General features: G+C 39.8%; 1 pseudogene across 1 annotated transcript; it reads right to left on the bottom strand.

The window, feature by feature from the left end:
- Positions 1–5,215: 5,215 nt before the first annotated feature.
- LOC143581474 (protein phosphatase EYA-like) lies at positions 5,216–7,370 on the bottom strand (annotated as a pseudogene). The gene is made up of 4 exons (XR_013143826.1): positions 7,198–7,370; positions 6,546–6,639; positions 6,329–6,466; positions 5,216–5,696 (listed from the first exon to the last, which is right to left on the bottom strand). The product of XR_013143826.1 is annotated as a protein phosphatase EYA-like (transcript).
- Positions 7,371–7,646: the final 276 nt, after the last annotated feature.

Here is a 7,646-nt window from a genome sequence, read left to right as displayed (position 1 = left end):
CCACCGCTCTCACGCGGTTGCAGAAGCGACTGCAAGTTGTTCCTTTCTGAAAATAAACAGAAACAGGTAGAAGAAAAACCCTAAAGCAGCAAAAAGATATGAAGCATACCGTAAGGGATAGAGTTCAAACCGTATTCGAGGACGATGGGAATCTGTGGCGCCTCTGCCCCAGCATCCTTCCATACCCGGCTCATCCCGAGCATCACCATCCCAGACTCCGCAAAGCGGTAAACCGGAGTCTGGATCCCGGAGATCTTGGTAAACCATTCCGCCTCCTGGTAGTTGAAGGCGTGAAGGTTCGGGAGTGCCCTCCCGTTTTTGAATGTCATCGCAATGGGGACGACACGGGCAGAGATGTAGAAGAAACAGGTAGAAGAAAAACCCTAAAGCAGCAAAAAGATATGAAGCATACCGTAAGGGATAGAGTTCAAACCGTATTCGAGGACGATGGGAATCTGTGGCGCCTCTGCCCCAGCATCCTTCCATACCCGGCTCATCCCGAGCATCACCATCCCAGACTCCGCAAAGCGGTAAACCGGAGTCTGGATCCCGGAGATCTTGGTAAACCATTCCGCCTCCTGGTAGTTGAAGGCGTGAAGGTTCAGGAGTGCCCTCCCGTTTTTGAATGTCATCGCAATGGGGACGACACGGGCAGAGATGTAGAAGAACTCCCGCTTCCAAGACCGAAGACTGCGCTCGGTAGCACAGATCTTCAAACCCTTGATCCGAGTGATCAAGGTGTACCAGCCCTGGATGCACCTCCAGGAGTAGAAGGTCATCAGGCGGTCGACGCGGGGCTCAACGCCTAGAATGTGGCACACCCATTCAAAGTGGCGAACCTTTGCGATCGCCATCGGGTGCACCTCCGTCAAATGTACACCGTGTTTCTCCAAAACACGGTACAAGAACTTCGTCAATGGGAACATGAGATTCCCATAGATGAAGAATGCAGCATACACTCCTATCTTGCCCTTGGGGGCATCGTACACCGTCAGGTGAGACTCAGGAAACTCAGGCTCGAAAGGCTCGAGCATGAACTTTTTGACGATGTACTGGTACAGGTCAACGGAAAGAGCACACTGGCACTCGCCAGCAGTACTCTTATCGTCCTTATCAGACGCGGACATCGGGTTCTCGGTGTATACCTCGGACTCCTCGGCAGTAGCCTCAGGATCACGAATGGAAGACATGTTTTGGAAGATGGAAAGAAGAACGATTTAAGGAGAATGCTCGACAAAAGTTAGAGTATTCGCCGAAAATCGCTTAGAAGAAGAAGTGAAACTGTGAGTTGAGACGCATCCTCTCCTCCCTTTATATACTCATCGCAATAAATGCGATGAATTTAATGCGGGAGAGAGAGAAAAGCGCAGGTGCAATGAAACTATGACACGTGGAAAGAGCAAGCTGGCAACAGCTGTCGACAGGACGCGCGCCGTAAACTTCGCGCCCACGCGCCCGAAAACTCGCGCCCACGCGCCTGAAAAAGCGTCTGGAATGACCATATACTGTCACGTCGCCATAACTTCTTGCACGTCCTGAAACTGTCAGAAGAAACCGTCGGACGACGCTGACGTACCTTCAACGGTTAGACTGTTCTTATCCTTTCACCAACTCTTCGAATTTCAAAAAGATTCAAAAAGATTCAAAAGAGGGACTACACCCCCTTACCTTGGCAACCAAGTAACTATAAGACGGGTGCGGGTACAGTTTCAAGGCAAAACCCTTCACATACTTAGCACCCGCAGGGAATTGAAGCCAAGAATACCTTGGCAACCAAGTAACTATAAGACGGGTGCGGGTACAGTGTCAAGGCAAAACCCTTCATATACTTAGCACCCGCAGGGAATTGAAGCCAAGAATACCTTGGCAACCAAGTAACTATAAGACGGGTGCGGGTACAGTGTTAAGGCAAAACCCTTCACATACTTAGCACCCGCAGGGAATTGAAGCCAAGAATACCTTGGAAGTAAAGTAACTATAAGACGAGTGCGGGTACAGTGTCAAGGCGAAACCATTCACATATTGAGCACTCGCAGGGAATTGAAACCAAGAAGGATCTTCTGGGCCATGCTTATGGAAAGGGATATAACATCCCCGCATAGCGGGAACGTTGAAAACTAGATTGTTGGAAGCTCCAAGATGGAATTGGTTGTTTAACATAATTGATCACTATGTTTAAAACTACCAAAACCCCGTGGAGAATCTACACAAGTGAAACTCCACGCTCCCGACTTGCGAGGAGGTTACACACCTACCCGCATCATACCCAAAGATCAAGCAGAACAGTGGGAAATTCTGCACGTGACATTAGGAAACCCGCGGGAAGAATCCCCGCGGAGAACCTTAAAACTAAACCCTTTTCAAAACCCATTGCTTAAGTCCAAAAGTTCACCTCACTTATTAACAATTCATGAGAAGAACATTGGACTGGGGGGACTTGAAGAGGTAGGTCCCAGCAGAGCCCAGTTGGACCCGCAATACTCACCTCGAAGAGGGACGTCTGCGCAGTTGGACACGCAAGACTCAACTTAAAGAGGGACGTCTGCGCAAAGACCAATTGGATCTGCAGGACCCACCACGCTCAGAGAGATGACGTCCTTACGCGCAGTACGCAAGCTGTTACCGCAGGAAAAGCCTCCCAATGGTGACGTACTCCGCCTGTTCCCGCAGCTACGGATACTAGCCATCAGGGAAGGCTACCCGCACTAACAGCAAGGCTACACGCACAAGGCACTAACTCTCAAATAATTCAGTAATGTCACCTGAAGAAGGAATGAGCAAGCCGGGAATACTCCCGCCCAAAGCCGGGAATACTCCCGCCCAAATGAGCCAGTCCGTACGCTACTGGAGGATCTTTTGTACTATACCTGCCAAGGTATGGACAAAAGATCTGACCAAAGCAGCGACAGCTCACTGACAACAGTACAACGAGCAGCACGCTCTAGTATTTAAAGTCACTATCAGCCGCTGCCTACTCACCAATTCCTGTCGTAGAACGTACATAGCCTGCAGTTGGTGGAAAAGGAATAGTACACAGCCGGCCATGTCACTATCAGCCGCTGCCTACCCACCAACCACCAGCATGGCACATGCGTAGCCCACAGTTGGTCGAAAAGGAATAATATACAGCTGGCTGTACCTGCTTGGACACCTACCTTCGGCTATAAATACTCCAACACCTTGGAACGGTATCATATCTTATTATCATATCTTCTCATATATCTGCTCTAGTCATTTCTCTTAATATACACTTATATTCAGAGCAATCTAGTCTGATTCTCACGCCGGAGGGTGGTCACAAGGAGGTACCCCCCCCCCCTTCTCATTGACGAGCTCACGGTGTCTGTTTTGCAGGTGATCAGAAGAATAACCATCTTTGCCGGACCTAACCCTCGTGGGAAACATCTATTTAACCCCCAGATTATCCGTAATCTGCCCGGGGTCACCTAGTGTTTCTTCAATTACGTCATTGTGTCGTTTTGTTCGTCATAAACTTTTAGTCAATGGGTAATACGTTCATTGTCTTTTATTCGGATTAACATATAACAAATTCATTTAATTTGAGAAAAATAGTATTGCGTTCATTGTATATTACGTTCAAGTCATTGTGTAATATGTTGTTTGCATTGTGTTTTACGTTTCAAGTCATTGTGTTATAGGTATTCACCGTTGTGTCTTACGTTTTAGGTCATTGTGTTATACGTATTCACCATTGTGTCTTACGTTTTAGGTCATTGTGTTATACGTATTTCACCATTGTGTTTTACGTTTCAATTTATTGTGTAAAGAAAAATTCACCATAATAATAAGCGTTTTTTAATCTTTAATATGAGTATCATATTGTTATATAAAAATAAAAAAAATTAATGGGTTTTTTTAATTGTGTTTTTTTGTTGTTCATTGTGTCTTTTAGTTGAGTTTTCATATGAATTGTATTATAGATTTTGATCATTATATTTTTCAATTGGTATTCATATTAAAGACAAAAATTAAAACAAAGATTACGTCATTGTGTCGTTTTGTTCGTCATAAACTTTTAGTCAATGTGTAATACGTTCATTGTCTTTTATTCGGATTAACATATAACAAATTCATTTAATTTGAGAAAAATAGTATTGCGTTCATTGTATATTACGTTCAAGTCATTGTGTAATATGTTGTTTGCATTGTGTTTTACGTTTCAAGTCATTGTGTTATATCTATTCACCGTTGTGTCTTACGTTTTAGGTCACTGTGTTATACGTATTCACCATTGTGTCTTACGTTTTAGGTCATTGTGTTATACGTATTTCACCATTGTGTTTTACGTTTCAATTTATTGTGTGACATGTATTAATCATTGTGTTTTATGTATTAGATAATTTGTTGTTATTTTATTCTTATTTTTACATATTATTTTTAAACAATGGTGTTATTAGTATTTAAAAAAACATAATGATGAGTAGAAAGACACAATGACGAAAAAAGACAGAATGATAAGCGAAAAGACACAATGGTGTGCGAAAAGACACAATGACGAAAAAATGCACAATAATAAGCGAAAAGACACAATGGTGCGCGAAAAGACACAATGACGAAAATAGACACAATGACGAAAAAAGACACAATGATAAGCGAAAAGACACAATGGTGTGCGAAAAGACACAATGACGAAAAAAGGCACAATGGTGTGCGAAAAGACACAATGGCGTGCGAAAAGACACAATAACGTGATTTTTGTTTTAAATTTTATATAACAAAATCATAATCATATTAAAAATAAAAAAAACGCTTGTTATTATGATGAATTTTTTTTAAAAAAAATATCATACGAAAAAGTTAAAAACGTTCTAAAATGATGGAGGTATTAACATGTGCCATGCATGTGAAGAGAGAAAATATTTACAGTTACCTCTATACCCTTTTTCTTTTGATGCCCACTTGATACATGTTAATTATTTATGACTTCTCGCACTTCTAATTTTTGTCACCTTTTGTAGAATAACTTGACTCATATATATATTCCCCCTTTAGAGGTCCACATATGTTAATAAACGTTACCCATCCTTTTATTCTTAATCAGGTCGGGTTGTTACGATGAATAATCCGGAGCAATCAGCTTCTTTTTTCAACTATCAACTTGTATTAGTTTAATCATACATAAAGATTTACGTTACTAAAATAACGCAAAATAACATTTAATTTTATATTTTCTTTCACATCATAATCATCCTACTTGGAAGTTGGAACATCATTTTATAATACCGACTTAAATCAGTGTATAACGCTAGCAGAGCTGCCCGAAATCAATGCTACTGTCACAGTGTGCATGAGGACAGAGCCAATAATTTTGAATACAACTTACAATGTACATGAGTTTGTAGTGTCGGCCCAAAAAATAAAATTAAAATCGATTGTTTCAAAGGCAATTAAGGTATCCATACCCAATCTGCCTTGTATCTACTCATCTTCATCATCAGAATCTCCATAAACCACACCAATATAGTGCCCTAAGGTCTCGAGATTGAGGCCTGGAAACCGATGAGAGGTAGTAACCGGCACAGGATCTATCTGCACAAACGGCCAGTGCATGTTTTCAGCCGCTTCACATTCTTCCCACCCGTCACCGATCGCACAAAACTGCACGTTCGACCCGTTAAACCGTTCTTTGATCAATGAAAAACATTGATATTTTCCCACCTACCATGAGCTGTAAACTGTCCGTTTTCGACAATCAGTCAACATGAAATTCATTGAAAATAAAGCAATGTTCTACTTATTAATTATAATACTAATTAATTCTATAAATAATATACCTTTTTCAACTATTTAACGTCTTAATAATTTTATTTTTCTCTAATAAATTCCATTCATGAATATAAAAGAAAAAATAAAAACAAACTAAATATGTGGCCGTGATTATTTTTTAACATCGTTCCGACATAATTTAAAAAAAAAAAAACCGAGTTGGTTCTGTAAAAGTACCAAGACAAACTGAACTGATACAGGCTGAACAACGTACGTATTGATGTCGTGTTATCAGGCCAGGTATCGGTGATTGTTTTTATGGTTTTCAATTGATCTAATACACGTGTCTACGTCTTTTTAGGCATGTCACGACTTTATTTCTGTGTTATGTGAGTCAACTTTTATGTAATCAAACTTTTTAAATATGTAATACACATCGGTATTTTTTTCATTACCGGCACAGAAGCCGCAAGTTGCAACTTAATGTATCTAACTTCTATTATATTAGGTTTGATACTACTGTAAACAATTTCTTATGCATACACCAAATAACACCAGTGCATTGAAAAAAAATGTAAAAATGTAAGGTAAAGCGACCAACCGTTATCATAGGAAATCAAATCATCGAGTCGAAACAATAGACATTTCACGAGGCTTGGGATCAACGAGCCTGAAGTCACAATAATATTTATGTTTTCTGCTCCGTTTCCACCGGCACATTGTGCCACACAGGCTCGCGCTGCAATACAAGACAAGTTTGACTAAAAGGGTGAACTTCTTTGACTATATAATTATTAGGCATAACCATATAAACTTACCGGAAGACAGCCATTTGTCTGTAAATCATCGGTCACCACATAAAGAATTGTCCCACGATTTAATCATCTTTTCCCCAAACAAGTTGCGCAAGCCCTGCATATTTAGGTTTAGAGTACAGCTATAGTCAGTTGTAAATTGCGGAGTAGAGCTTGCACGATTATCAAGACTTGGTAACGTATGTGTCTATATCCTTTTGCAGTAACTAGTAACACAACAATTGTTTTATTCTACTTAAAAAATAATAATGCCAAGGAATATATTGTAGGACATAAAGGATATTTTCAAACTACAAAAATAGAACTTTTTCAAGCAAATCATAAACAAACAAAATAATAATACCAACAGTAACACTTTCGGTTTCTGACTTTAATAAGTGACATTACTATGTAAAAGAATTAGAATTCTTTCTGCAAGTTATAAGATTAGAGTTTCAGTAAAAACCAAATTTAAAAACAAGTTTCTTTTCCTGTTAAAGAAAATTATAACCTACCAAAAAAGCAGAAAAATTGACATTAAATTACATTTAGAAGAACAATAATTATGAGTATCCAGACTAATACAGTAACATTTACAAACGATGAAATCTGCAGTTAGTAACACAATTACATACTTTAGGACAGCAATCAAATATCAAGAGTTTCAAAAAACAACCTTTTTATACTTGTCAGCAATAACCCGATGCCTATACGCCAATTTCTTTTTATTAGCATCATCATCAAAAGCAACACCAACGAAACCATCATTCGCAAATCGCAACCACTTAGATCCAACCCATCATCATACTCCCTCATTGCATCCACAAACGGCTTGTTACAGCCTTCAATCTGCCCAAATAGTAATGTTACGACCCCAGGATCTATGAATGTAATTTTATACAAAAGGGCTAGCTGCTCAACTTGTTTCCAGTTTAGCAAGAGCGATACGATTTAACACAACAAATTTTCAAACAAATAGTAATTTTACGACCCCCTGGATCTATGAATGTAATTTTATAAAAAAAAAAGAAATAAATAAAAAGGGCTAGCAGGGCAGCTTGTTGCTAGTTTACCAGAATGATACGATACGATTTAATACAAGAAATTTTCAAACATATAGTAAGG

Source organism: Bidens hawaiensis, unplaced genomic scaffold (assembly GCF_021521415.1).
Source record: "Bidens hawaiensis isolate Kalapana, Puna unplaced genomic scaffold, B.hawaiensis_p1.1 tig00031029_1, whole genome shotgun sequence".
NCBI classification, from domain to species: Eukaryota; Viridiplantae; Streptophyta; class Magnoliopsida; order Asterales; family Asteraceae; genus Bidens; species Bidens hawaiensis.
The sequence above is the reverse complement of the archived record's forward strand: the minus strand, read 5'-3'. Positions and strand labels throughout refer to the sequence as shown.